The sequence below is a fragment of the Puma concolor genome, chromosome D3, assembly GCF_028749965.1.
Source record: "Puma concolor isolate L17-30 chromosome D3, mPumCon1.1.hap2, whole genome shotgun sequence".
Taxonomy (NCBI): Eukaryota; Metazoa; Chordata; class Mammalia; order Carnivora; family Felidae; genus Puma; species Puma concolor.
This window is the reverse complement of record NC_141678.1, coordinates 49,407,321-49,421,946: the sequence shown is the minus strand read 5'-3', so window position 1 is coordinate 49,421,946 and position 14,626 is coordinate 49,407,321. Positions and strand designations below refer to the sequence as shown.

The 14,626-nt window shown below is 41.8% G+C and overlaps 1 long non-coding RNA gene across 1 annotated transcript in view; it reads right to left on the bottom strand.

The window, feature by feature from the left end:
* LOC147575557 (uncharacterized) overlaps positions 1 to 14,626 on the bottom strand; it is a 65,969-nt gene that overhangs the window by 49,219 nt on the left and 2,124 nt on the right. Inside the window, exons 2-3 of the long non-coding RNA XR_015242507.1 lie at positions 10,193 to 10,874; positions 7,490 to 7,662 (exon numbers count right to left, since the gene is read on the bottom strand). This is a non-coding gene — a long non-coding RNA (uncharacterized LOC147575557). The remainder of the gene's footprint in view (positions 1 to 7,489; positions 7,663 to 10,192; positions 10,875 to 14,626) is intronic.

Below are 14,626 nucleotides of genomic sequence, written 5' to 3'. Positions count from 1 at the left end.
AATGTGGTTCTCTCCAAGGCTGACCTGCTCTCTGTAATCTCAGTCTTCACATTTTCCAGATTCCGCCTTTATCGGCCGTGCTTTGTATTTCAGTAATTTGGGGTTTTTCCCATTCATTGCTATTGGCTCATTCTCTCCCTCTCACTTGGATTTCCAGTGTCCTAGAAGCAAAGTCCTCTTCCTTATGTATTAGTCAGCTAGGGCTGCCTAACAAAATACTGCAATTGGGTGCCTTAAACAACAGACCTTTCTTTCCTGGAGGCTGGAAGGCCAAGAGAGAGGTGTTGACAGTGTTGGTTTCTGACTTGCAAATGCTGCTTTCTCACTGTGCCCTCACATCACCTTTCCTCTGCACCATGCACAGAAAGAGAGGGGGATCTGTGGTGTCTCTTCCTCTTCTTATAAGGACAGGAGTCCTGTTGAATTAGACCCCCGTCCCTATTACCTCATTTAAATGGAATGGCCTCTTTAAAGGCCTTACCTCCAAATACCGTCACATTGGGGGCTTAGGGCTTCAGCATATTTTGGGGAGGATACAATTCGATCCGTAACACTTACCTGTTTTCTTCTTCTTCCTGCGTGAGCCAAACTAATGAAGCAATGGATATACACTAATGATTCCCAGACAGAGGTTGAATCACCCACAACGCTTTTTAAAATTAGAGAAATCCAAGCCCCATTGAAGATCTACTGAACTAGAAAAGTTTGAGAATGGTACCCAGAGCTGTAATTTTTACATCTAGGTAGATGAATCTGAAATCACACCCATAGAACCACGATCTACGACCCCTGCCTCCACCCTCAGCATCCACTTCTTCAGTGTCTACTTCCTCCCCGTTCTCCCATTTTTATCCTTACTATTCCATTGAAACAATTCTTTCAAAGGCCACCAAATGGTTTCATAATTGCAAAATTGCATAGCATTTCTTCGGTCTTTAGTCTCATTAATTTTTCTGCAACAGTTGTGTGCCAGGGTATCCCTGTTCCATGAAATGCTCTCCTTTTTGGTTTTTCATTGTTCCCACATGTGTTACATCTCTAACTCATCTATTTGAGTGTTCTTCATCGACTTTTATATCCCCATTCCCCAAAGCACTGTCCTCAGCACTTTTTTATTCTTTCTCAATAATGGATGGTAGTTTCTCATCCATTCCAACAACTTCAAACGTTATTTATCTGAACTATTTCTAAAGCCTGTAGATTACTCTTGTGAGCACCTTTCCCTATTAACCACTTCCAGATACGCGTGTCCTCAAGAGTGCTCAAACCCAGCATATGTGTTTATTCTTCAATGCTGAGAGACAACCATGTGCCAGACCCTGTACTAGGTTCTGGGGATGCAAGGTGAAAAGCAGAAATCGCCTTGCTTTCCCAGGACTGGCAGTTCAGCGAAGAAATAGAAACCAGACGCTACAACCTGCCATAAAAAGTACCATGAGCGGGGAAGCGCGGAGTGCTGAGGGACACAGCCAATCCAGATCTGGAAGTCAGGAAGCCTTCCTGGAGGGAGTAGTGTATCGAAGTTGAGCCCTGATGTATGAGTAGGAGTCAGTGAGAAGAGGGAAGAGAAGAATTGATCGTAGTGACTGCCAAGCAATTCTCGGCAGCCCAGCATCCAACTCCTATTCCTGTTTCCCCAGTCTCACTTGAGAGTGCCCTTGGGTACAAGCTGAGGGGCAACTTCCAGACAAAGGGCACTCTCCAGCATGGCAAACTGGAGGGTAGGAGGGCACATGACTTCAACATGGCCAGTTCAATGAGCTCTCCCGTGATCTTTTTTTTTTTAAGTTTTTATATATTTATTTTTGAGAGAGAGAGAGAGAGAGAGAGAGAGAGAATTCCAAGTCAGTGTGGAGCCCAACACAGGGCTCGAACCCATGAACCGTGAGATCATGACCTGAGTCGAACTCAGACACTCAACCGACTGAGCCACCTAGGTGCCCCCCTCCTAGGACTCTGAACCTTGATAAAAGCAAGATCGTGAGAAAAGCATTTTTTTTTTCACACACAAAAAAGACTGAAGTAAAGCACCCAAAGAGGTAAGAAAACAAACCTGAGGAGTGATGTTGTGGGAAAAGAAAGCAGGTATTTCAAGAAGGGAGAATATTGTGGTGCTCAAGATCTCTGGCTTTGGGGTCATGAAGACCACATTTGGGACTCTGCACTCTTCTTTGTGCTCTGTATGACCTTGTGCAGTTCTCTTAATTGTGAGATGGAATAATAATCGTGGCTACACCTCAGGTTGCCGTATAGCTTAAACGAGCTATCTTGTGTAAAGCATTTAGCACCATGCCCAGCACATATTAGATGGACAAGTAGTCAACGAGGTCAGAAGGTCAGAGGGTCAAGGAAGGTAAGGATTGGAGCATGTGCCCTAGAGTCACATACCAGGGAAGGCCCTGGGAACTTGAAGACAGCCATTTACAAGAAGATAGAAGGACAGAAACTAGATTTCAATGGGTGCCAAGGATGCAACATGAAAAAAGCAGACAATAAATGGTAATGACTATTTACAGATATTTGGCTGTAACGGGGAAAATAAATTTGATGGTCTTTAGTGAATTACTTGGGATTGAGGGGAAATTTATTTTGGTGTTTTTTTTTCCAATATGAGAGATGCATAAGCATGTTTAAAAACTAATAGAAAGAGAGGTACCTTGGTGGCTCAGTCGGTTAAGCGTCTGAGTCTTGATTTCAGCTCAGGTCATGATCTCATGGTCATGGGGTGGAGACCCATGTCAAGTGTGGAGCCTGCTTAAGATTCTCCCTATCTCTTGGGGCGCCTGGGTGGCTCAGTCGGTTAAGCGTCCGACTTCGGCTCAGGTCATGATCCTGCGGTCGTGAGTTTGAGCCCCGCGTCGGGCTCTGTGCTGACAGCTCAGAGCCTGGAGCCTGTTTCAGATTCTGTGTCTCCCTCTCTTTCTGCCTCTCCCCCATTCATGCTCTGTCTCTCTCTGTCTCAAAATAAATAAACGTTAAAAAAATTTTTAAAAAAAAGATTCTCCCTATCTCTCTCTCTCTCCCTCCCTTTGCCCCTCCCCTGCTCTCTCTCTCTCTCTCTCTCTCTCTCTCTCTTTCTCTCTGTCTCTCTCTCTCCCCCCCCCCTAAAAAAAAGGGAAAAAATAATAGGAATAATAGGAAGAGACAATATTGAATAGAGAATTAAGATACAGAAAAGGGGACTAATCAATTCAATCTGTGGGCCTCAGAGTGTGGTTTCCATACCCCTAGGGGTCCCTGAAACATTTTCAGGGACCAATCACAACTGTTTTCATAATTACTATAGGATGTTACTTGCCTCTCACTATATGGCTTTTGTATTGTTAATGCAAAAGCAATAGTGGGTGAAACTGTGGGCACTTCGGTGTGAACCAAAGCATCAAAGTGTCATGGTAGTATTTCTCTTCTTTACCCTCATCCACAGTAAACCAGTGCCAGTTCCACTCAAGAATGTCCTTGCTGAAGCACAAAATTACCAATTTTATTAAATCTTGACACTTGAGTGTATGTCTTTGTAATAAGCCATATGACAAAACGGGAGATACACAGAAAGCACTTCTATGTAGACTCAGTGTGATGGGTGTCTTCAGAAGGGATCTTGTTGGGAGTTGAACTAGGCTTTTGTCATGGAATACCATTTTTAATTTCAAAAATGGCCTACAAACTATGGCTATTCAAATGAGTGTTTGGAGGACATTTTCTTGGAAATGAGCAAAAATGAGGCTGTCACTTCAAGAAAAACTGACAATATTTGTTGGCAATAATACTTAAGCTTTCAAGCGAAAAGTATAATTTTGGAAAATTTGTTTCTGCCACTGTGAGTTTGACAGTTCTCAATGCTTTAATACTTTTCTGATGTGATTGGTGGTGATATTCATGAATATGGCATTTTTGATATTATAAAATAAAATGTGCCAACATTTGAAAGATCTGCATAATTCAATGAACCAATATTTTCCAAATGACTATGCATAATGTTTAAAATCATGCCATATTAGCAAAAGATTAGTTCAAAATGCAAATAGATTAATGGATTTTTAAAGTAACAGGCTATGGAAAACTCATTAATATGCCTTCAGGATCTACATGGCAGCTAATCTGTAGGAAAATATTACTTGTTGAGTTTTGGTATAATATTAAGTAAAAATATCCACAATTATCTGAAGAAGTTGTTAGAATAGTCCTCCCTTTTTCAGCTACACATATGTGTAAGGCAGGATTCTCTTCCCGTACTTCAACCAAATAATCATTTCACAATTGTATGCAGAAGCTGAAGCGAGAATCTGGTCGTCTTTTGTTAAACCAGACATTAAAGAAATTTACAAAAGTGTAAAATAATACTACTTTTCTCACTAATTTTTTTGTTTTGGAAAATATATGTATTTATCTTTTAAAATGCAATTGGGGTGCATGGGTGGCTCAGTCGGTTGGGCATCCTACTTCGGCTCATGTCATGATCTCATGGTTTGTGGGTTGGAGCCCTGCATCAGTCTCTGTGCTAACAGCTCAGATCCTGGAGCTTGCTTCAGATTCTCCATCTCATCTCTCTCTGCCCCTCCCCCCACTCACACTCGCTCGCTCTATCAAAAATAATTAAACATTAAAAAAATTTAATGCAACTTAATTAGCACATACTCAGGTTATTTTTTTTTATTTTTTTTAACGTTTATTTATTTTTGAGACAGAGAGAGATAGAGCATGAACAGGGGAGGAGCAGAGAGAGAGGGAGACACAGAATCTGAAACAGGCTCCAGGCTCTGAGCTGTCAGCACAGAGCCCGATGCAGGGCTTGAACTCACGGATCGTGAGATCATGACCTGAGCCGAAGTCGGAGGCTTAACCGACCAAGCCACCCAGGCGCCCCTCAGGTTATTTTTTTAAGTCAATTTATTTTTTAAATTCTCTGTTTCAGTTCCTAAAATGGTGTCAATACGTACACATAGTTCACATAAACAAGAAGTCCATTGGGGTGCTTTCAACTGTAAAGGGCTCCTGTGATCAAAAAGTTTGACCAGAAAGCTGGAAAAACAATGGTACTAGAGTAGGCAGGAGAGGCAGAATGGGAGTGAAAGATTCCATCCAAGATGAAGGGAAGGCTATTTCTCCCATAGGAAACAAAGAAGGAAGAGAGGGTTAGGCAGATGCCAAGATATTTGGGGCTTGGAATTCAAAGGATTTCCCATCTGAAGTCTTGCTTTTCAGTGTGATGTAAGTGTTGGGGTTGTGTGTGGAAAGTGAGGGGAAAGGGGAAGGTAGCTCAGGCGTTTGAGAGACCCATGGAGCAGCTCTGGAGAACAGGAGAACCACCTGGCCACAGCCCTGCAGAGAGCAGACTAAGCAGCAATGGGGACAAGGGGTGAGGTGAACATTCCAAACCAGGGACAACGCTATACTCTTTACCCTGCCAAAGTAGCTTGGTTTTACTATAATTACTAAATTTCTTATCCATTTAATATTACAACCACACAGAAATAAGGAGAACAATATCTCAAAACACCTGTCTGTCCACCACCACCATTTTAACAATGCTAATGTTGGGGTGCCTGGGCAGTTCAGTCAGTTAAGTGTTCAACTCTTGATTTTGGCTCAGGTCATGATCTCATGGTTTGTGAGATCAAGTCCCATGTCAGGCTCTGCTCTGGCAGCACAGAACCTGCTTAAGATTCTCTCTCTCTCCCTCTTTCTCTCTCTCTGTCCCTCTCGTGCTCAGGCTCACTCTATCCCTCTCTAAATAAATAAATAAACTTTAAAAACAAAACAAATGCTAATGTTTTGTCATAGGGAACACAGACTGAATATTTAAGCTAATTTATTTCTAGATACTATAAAATGTCTTTAAAAACTTTATTGGTAGTTTAGTCCACCCTTTATATTCTGATTTTATAATATACAGTTTTTAATTCTACTTCTGATTGTTGATTTTGAAATGTAAATCTAGAAGATTGGACAATTGACAATCTTGCTGTTTTATTGTAGCTTCCAGGTACAAACAATTTTACTGGGGAAAATGGCTAAATGGATTTGTTTTCTTTTTTTTTTTTTTTTTTTGACTCTTAACAACTATTTATTATAAACCATAAGTTAAAGTTGTTTCAATGAAGAAAACTATATGGATTTTGAAGATATTTTCCTCTAAACAAATGATGCTATTTTAAATAAGAGGTAAGAGCTAAGCGTATTTAAAATTTTGGTCAACAATCTCCTTCAGGGTTTACTCAAGGATTAAATCCTGAATTATTTCATTATATTATTCATTGTTTTTTCTAATATGAAATTTATTGTCAAATTGGTTTCCATACAACACCCAGCTCATCCAAACAGGTGCCCTCCTCCGTGCCCATCACCCACTTTCCCCTCCCTCCCACCCCCCATCAACCCTCAGTTTATTTTCAGTTTTTAAGAGTCTCTTATGGTTTGCTTCCTTCCCTCTCTGTAACTTTTTTTCCTCCTTCCCCTCCCCCATGGTCTTCTGTTAAGTTTCTCAGGATCCACATAAGAGTGAAAACATATGGTATCTTTCTCTGTATTACTTATTTCACTTAGCATAACACTCTCCAGTTCCTAAATGGATTTGTTTTCATTTTCTCTTCAATGCATAACATAGGGAGGATCTAATGCCAAAAAAAAAAAAAAAAAAAAAAAAAAAAAAAATCAAAGCTCAGCTTCCTTGTCTGAGGTGAACAAATTCTAATCCTTAAAGTGATATCTTCAGAACCCAAAGTCTAGATTGGTTCATGACCTTGATTGTGCAGTTCTGACCACCTTTAGAAGTTCAGACTTCCCAGCTATGGAAGCACTCACTCCCTTTTCACTTCAACTAAAGGCTCAGAGGATGACACAATACTCTAAAGTGTTTAAAAAGCAATATCCCCTTGTTGGGCTGAGGTCAAGCTGTGGTCATCTCCACTGAATTCAAGGTCAACGACCTTCACAAGTTCTGATGCTAGCAATCTCTTTCTGCCTCCCTAAACATCCAGTGAGCCACGGGCCACTCAGCGCAGCACTCTTTCCCCTAAAAATGCGGTGCAGAATGAGAAGGGCAATGTGAGGTTTGCAAACTTTTTCTGTGAGATCTGTAATGGAATATGCTGCTGAAAGCTGTAATGTTGCTTCCATCAAGACACCATAGAGTTCTTTCATTTAGTCCACGCAACAATCTCTCATTTTGAAAATAGAATTATTAGCAATAATAATAAATACTAAGTATATTGCTCTTGCTAGTTTATAACGTGATTTTCATATGTCCCTCTGGGTGATTATAAACACTGGTACATAGAAACTATTATAACAAAATTATAAACTATATACTGAGCGGATCTATAAAACTGTTGACATCTGGTTACAATGTTCTGTTGGACAGCCACTCTCAGGTATCAGAGCGATTCATCATTGTTCATTATGTCAGTACATTACTGATTCACTAAACTTTTTTTTAAAAAAGTCTCACCCAGTTGAAATGAAAATGCTACTTAAAAAAAAATAGGGGTACCTGGATGGCTCAGTCGGTTGGGTGTCCAACTTCAGCTCAGGTCATGATCTCACAGTGAGTTCGAGCCCTGCGTGGGGCTCTGTGCTGACAGCTCAGAGCCTGGAGCCTGCCTTGGATTCTGTGTATGTGTGTGTGTCTCTCTCTCCCCTCCTCCGTTCATGCTCTGTCTCCCTCTGTCTCAAAAATAAATAAACGTTAAAAAAAATTTTTTTAATTGATCTAACCAGTTAACAGGAATAGGATTCTGTGTTTGTTAAAAGGCTATCAAACAACCCCAAATTAGCCAATTTCCCTACAAACTGTTATTCTATTTGCAAAAGAAAATCAAAGCATAAATTTCCTTTTAAGTCTTTTAAATAGATGGGATAGTATATGAAAAGGGATGCTTGTCCTCTGAAAAATTAACGTTCTTAAAAAGCCAACACCCCCATGATAGATAGGAAATGTACTTCTATAATATATGACAAATCTGGTCCAGTCAACTTCTGACCTTCCGGGTCACTCAAACTCTCCATAATTCAGATCGAATGCTTATCTCATAAACGTACAAAACAAGACACATGTGAAACCACTTTGGTCAACTCCTCACTCATTCATCTATTCATTCAGCCAACCAAAATGTATTGACTGCCTTCTTTTTTCCAGGGTCGCGTTAAAAAACTGACACACAATCTCTGCCCTGAGGAATTTTTTCTTGAGTTAGAGACAGAGACATAAACAATTAATTACCAAGCAGTGTGCTTATAACGAATGCAACCCTACTTGGAAACCTCATGCACAATTCTTAGTGTTTGTTGTCAGGTACTGGTTATAAAAGCCTTTGATTTTTGGACCTCCTTACTGAGGCACCTCATGTATTTTTGGGGGGGACATGAAAGGAACTCTGGATTTACACGCTCAGAAATTGGAAGGTACAAAGCTATTTTTTTTTTCAACGTTTATTTTTGGGACAGAGAGAGACAGAGCATGAACGGGGGAGGGTCAGAGAGAGAGGGAGACACAGAATCGGAAGCAGGCTCCAGGCTCTGAGCCATCAGCCCAGAGCCTGACGCAGGGCTCAAACTCACGGACCACGAGATCGTGACCTGGCTGAAGACGGACGCTTAACCGACTGCGCCACCCAGGCACCCCGGAATTCTTGACGGCCATCCACCCCAGCAGCCAAAATGCGGGTCCTGCCTCAGCTTCCGGAGCTGCCTGGAGTGTGGCCACATGCAAGCTGGTTCTCCACCTCCCTTCAATTCTTTGAGCCTCGATATCCTTTCAGTAAAGTCTCCTCTGCTTAGGAAACGCCAGAGTCATATTCTGTTTCAGCTAAGGTCCCTGCTTGATAATAATTTCCATCTCCTTCCTGACTGGAGGATGAGAGAGATTGCTGGGTGACGGTAGAGGAGCAAGGGTACTTTACAAATGATTCACTTGTAAAATGATCAATCCTCATTGGTGTTATTTGTCCTAGCAGTACTCAGTGGCCTGTGTGGAAATGTGAAAGTCATAAATGTCATATACGATCATCCCCAAAGAGTTTCTGGGACAATGAGGAGATGACATATGAGTCAGTTTCTTATTTTTGAACAAAATTTACCGAAACATTTTGGATTAACCTATAAAACAACGGTTTTGAAAACATTACTTCTCCCTTAAACTCTCAAATGTGGCCTTAGAATTATCTATGCCCATTTGAAGTTTATAAAATTTTATTATTAATGTTGTTACTTGGCAGTTACCCAGCTCTTTATTTCAAAGAACTATACATATGTTAACAACTATTTCTAAATTCTTACCTGCACTAGAAAAAACTTTCATTCTGCAAACAGGAAATGAGATTAAAAATACATGACTTTTGGGGTACCTTGGTGGCTCAGTCAGTTAAGTGTCCAACTCTTGATTTTGGCTCAGGTCATAATCTGACATTTCGTGGGATCGAGTCCCAAGTTGGGTTTTGGACCATCACTTGAGATTCTCTCTCTCTCCCTCAGCCCCTCCCCACCTCTCAAGATAAATTAGTAAGTTTAAAAAAAAAAGAATACATGACTTTTTCAAGGTTTGGCATGGATAAGTTTCTTGACTTTTTTATCATAAGCATCAGCATCAACATTATTTCCATTTACTGATTCAGTTTGCAAAGCACATCTGCTGATATAACCTTATTGGAGCCTCATCCACTTGTTTATGTATTCCAAAATGTTTTTTCATCTTTATTTTTATTAGTTTTATTTTTTTTTAATGTTTTTATTTATTTTTGAGATAGAGAGAGACAGAGCATGAGCAGGGGAGGGGCAGAGAGAGGGGGAGACACAGAATCTGAAGCAGGCTCCAGGCTCCGAGCTGTCAGCCCAGAGCCCGATGCGGGGCTTGAACTCACAGAGTGTGAGATCATGACCTTAGCTGAAGTCGGACGCTCAGCCGACTGAGCCACCCAGGCGCCCCTGTTTTTTCATCTTTAAAATGTATCTCGGATGTACACTAGGTGCTGATGTTACAGCAATTAATTACTAAGATTAACTAACCCCTGAGATGACTAAGAAAGTATTCCCTGCTCTCACTCTGATTCCAGACTGATGATGGAGTTAGACAATAAAGAGGGGGGTTCCAGCATGCTGAGAGTAATTCTGGGATGGAATTTAGGGAACCGAAGTATTGCAGAGGCACACCAGAGGTCATCCACAATGAGAATGGGGTGAGGAGGGACTCTGGACTTACCACAGCTTTGCAAAAAGACAAGACACAAATAACGCTCCATTCCATTTCAGAGATGAAGAAGTAGCTCAGGGAGGTCAAGTGAACCAGAGCCAATAACAGTGAAGTGATGGAGTCCAGAATGCCAACTCTTACTCCTTCCCCTCTTCATGCACAATTGTATCATCACCAAAATCATGGCTGGCACTTCATCGTCGTCCTCACCATCATCATCGTCATGATCATCATCATCGCAGTAAGGAAGGTTAACAGGACACGCATACTCCGCAACTTTCTTATACCCAAAGAAAGCAGTGAAACACTTTGTGAATGAGACAAAGACATCATCTAGTCATGACTGCAGAGTATCACAAAGCCTTGCGGTCGCTATGGGTTTGTCAAGTGGCTACTGCTAGGCTCTAGTTGGCGACAGGCATGCTTCCGGGAGTAGATAAATGTTAAGGAGTGTTTAAAAGAGAGTCAGAGGATCGTGTGGCAAAGACAGAAGGGAAAGGGATTGGAGACGAGACAGCACCTCAGTTGGCTCTTGAGAGGCAGGAGCCGGCAGGATGTGGCCACAGTGTGACCCCCACAGCAGGCAGACAGACCGAGGTGTGGCTGGGGAGAAGAACATTCAGGTAAGGCGAAGTCATGAAGAAATGTGCCACCTCCAAGAGGCCCTGTAAATTTCTTCAGGTGTACATTTCTTCCAATGGCATGAATGTAAAAAAAAAAGGAATTACAGAGGTCAAAAAGAAGGACCCGTGATGATTTAGGATTCAGTTTTGTCTGAATTATTAGAAGTCTCATCCATGGGAATTTCTATGACTGTCAGTCACATTTTTTTTGTGGTCACAGATTATGACCATTTCTGTTCCTTTTTTAGAAAATGTTCTGTTTCTAGCATTACTCCAAAGTATTTTTTAAGTGCCTAGTTTTTTGGTCGACCACCCCCCCGCCACCCAGCCCAATCACAACTTCCTTGTGCACAGAATTGTAAATATCTTGCTCTTTTCTTGAAACTAGGAATATCTACATTAGTCTATTAAAAACATGAGGATTCTGAGCCTTCAGAATAATGGGTGCTAATAATCACCAAAATGTGGGACTTACTTCTTATTATGTTCAAATTTAATTTAAATGTTGGAACAATTATTACTACAGACCACACTTCGATTATTGATCATTTAAAACGTTTTGGTCTGACCCATTAGATCCCAAAGTCCTTTGCTTCCCAGAGAATTGATTTTCAACTATGGATGTCTGAGTGGCCTTTAAAATGCCCAACCAAACTCTGAACTGTCATAATAGCTGGGTGAGAGATAAGGGGGAAGAAAAGTATCCAGTCATCCAACCACATTTCTGCTTTTTTGTGCAAGTTTCAGATGAAATACAGTCACTCAATAAAGTCCTTCTGTTTCTCTTTCCCTCCCTCCCTGTCTTCCTCCCCATTCGCCTAGAGTGGGGAACCCTAAACCCTTTGGAGCCCCGCCAGCAGCACCAAAAGAATCTCTTGACTATTTTCCCAGGGAATTCCTGCCTTAAATGTCAGCGGAGTACAACTCCCCAGCCAAAGCAGAGTCCGGCTGGATCGGAATCAAGGAAAATGTGCCTGCTGTACCAAACGGGAAAACCTGGATCCGTGGAGCATGGGGGCAGGGGCGAGATTATCCACAAAAGTTGCCACATCCATTGGAAAGACCCGAGTTTTCTCAGATTCACCCCACTGAGAACTGGGAGACTAAGCCAAGCGTTTTGGTTCCTTGATGGTTTTGTGTGTTTTTTTTTTAAATTATTATTTTACTCTTTTGGTGGTGAACTGTATTTCTGGAAGCCATTCTGAACTGTAACATCTCAGTAGGGCAACATCTCTTTGAAAAGGGAACAAAGCTCTATTAAAGCCCTTTGTTGTGAGAGTTGTGGTTGTGGCTGCTGCTGCTGTTGTTCTGTTTGTTTGTTTGTTTGTTTTTAATGAACATCCTGATATATAAGTGCTCTGGGGGGAATTCATGATGCTGAGATTCATGAAAACCAAAATAAGATTTATGACTTAGGATTGAATCTGCCCCTACCAGCCTGGAGACACTTCCGTCTGGTACTGAGGCATTGCTGGCATTTTTAGTGCTTTTGTGTTAGTCTTCAATCTCTGAATACATGAAGAAATATTAAAAGTTCTGAGGGCAAGGGTGGGAGAAGGTGTCCACAAATCCCAAAGATATACATCAGCACCAAAAGAAAACAGCGTGGTGTGGTAGATTAAAAATGTGGAAGCAACGTGTGTCAATCAGCTAGTTTTTGCTGAGTACTCTTGAAATGTTCATTTACTCTTCTCTCATTTTTCTCAGATGTTACTAAGCTACAACTGCACAAGGCTTTTCAGCGAAAAACTCACAAGTTTGCCTGGCATAGAACACTGATTTTATTTTATTTTATTTTATTTTATTTTATTATTTTTTATTTTGAGACAAAGAGCGTGCCCGTGAACCAGGGAGAGGGGCAGAGGGAGAGATAATCCCAAGCAGGCTCCAAACTCAGCACAGAGCCCGACATGGGGCTTGGTGTCAGGACCCTGGGCTCATGATCTGAGGGAAAATCAAGAGTCAGATGCTCAACCAACTGAGCCACCAAGCGCCCCAAGAACATTGATTTTAAATCAATGTGCCACATTACTATCCTTCTCCCCGCAAAGATCATAGCACTGTACATTAAGAAAGTCAAGAAGATTTAATCGGTAAACTGTTATTCCATTTTTAAATGAATTAGGCCCTTTTCAAGTTAGCAATGGAAAAAAAATTTTAGATTCCAAATCTCATTTGGCTCAGGGTCCAGGCCAGTTCAAAACAGATCAACTTAGAAGGTCTTACTTATGTTCACCAAGGTTCTTGCCTCATGCTGCCCACACCATCCTCACAAGGGCATTGAAGCTGCTTTCTTCCAACATTATCCTGCATGCATCACCCTAGACAACCCTACTGGAAACTCTGTCCCTAGTCCAAAGCAAAGCCAGGCAAGCAGCCGATTATTAGTGTTGCAGGAGAATCAATAATTCCTCCTCAAGGGGCGCCTGGGTGGCGCAGTCGGTTAAGCGTCCGACTTCAGCCAGGTCACGATCTCGCGGTCCGTGGGTTCGAGCCCCGCGTCAGGCTCTGGGCTGATGGCTCGGAGCCTGGAGCCTGTTTCCGATTCTGTGTCTCCCTCTCTCTCTGCCCCTCCCCCGTTCATGCTCTGTCTCTCTCTGTCCCCAAAATAAATAAACGTTGAAAAAAAAAATTTAAAAAAAAATAATAATTCCTCCTCAAATATAAAAATAAAAAAGATGATAAGTAATACCTGATAAGAAAAACTAACCCCAGTAGGTGAAGGGTTAATCTCTGGTCACTTTTCAGCCACTCTGCTGAGAGTACTAATAAGTGCCCAAGTCGGTGCCAATTAGGGTGGCTCTTCCCTTGTTGGGAACAGCCATCCCTTAGGAACTGGACTGTCAACACATGCTACCAGGGCGGTGATCAGCCAGCCAGAAGAAAGGCAAAGAGTCTGAGAAACCGTGGTAACCAAGTTTTTTTGCTGGCACTTTGTAAAATGGTGACGGGAACTGCCAAGGCCAAGGAGTGAATGCTAATGAGCCTAGGGCAACCTGCAAAAAGTGGACCTGAAAAATGTCCCCTGAACAATGGGCAGCCCTAAAGGATCACCACGCTTTGTGGGTTTCTGTGGATATGACTGACCACAGGCTTCATTCACAAGGAAGAATCTAAACACTGAAGCGTCATTCCTCGGGTTCATAGGCCTCACAGTCCCATCTGACTCAGTGTTCTTAGGGTCAGAGCAATTAGCACATCTGTCTAGAAAGTCAAAGTTTTCAAATTTTTAAAAACATTTGTGACCCATTGTTTAAATCGCACTCTAAAGTCGGAAGGGTAAACAGCTTTAAGAATCCACAGGAGGGGCGCCTGGGTGGCTCAGTCAGTGGAGCTTCCGACTTTGCCTCAGGTCATGATCTCATGGTTGGTCGGTTCGAGCCCCACATCGGGCTCTGTGCTGACAGCCCAGAGCCTGGAGCCTGCTTGGATTCTGTCTCTCTCTCTCTCTCTCTGCCCCTCCCCCACTCACGCTCTGTCTCTCTCTGTCTCTCAAAAATGAATAAATGTTAAAAAAAATTTTTTGAAAGAGTCAACATGAAATGTTTTAAGCATTCTTTGCAGAGTCGCATAAATGCTCCCTTCACTTCTCATCAGAATTTATTCTTACCTTCAGGGAGTACATTTTAAGAAGGCCAAACCAACACCATCCCCCCCCACAACATGGACAACCATCAGTGTGTAACCACATTCTTAAGGGTGTAAATTCAATCTCTATTATCTGAGAATGCTTGACACAATAATAAAATGCTCCTCTGACATTCACCCTCAAAATTTTAATTCCTCTTTCTAATAGCTTTTCACCCATTTCCAAATCTTA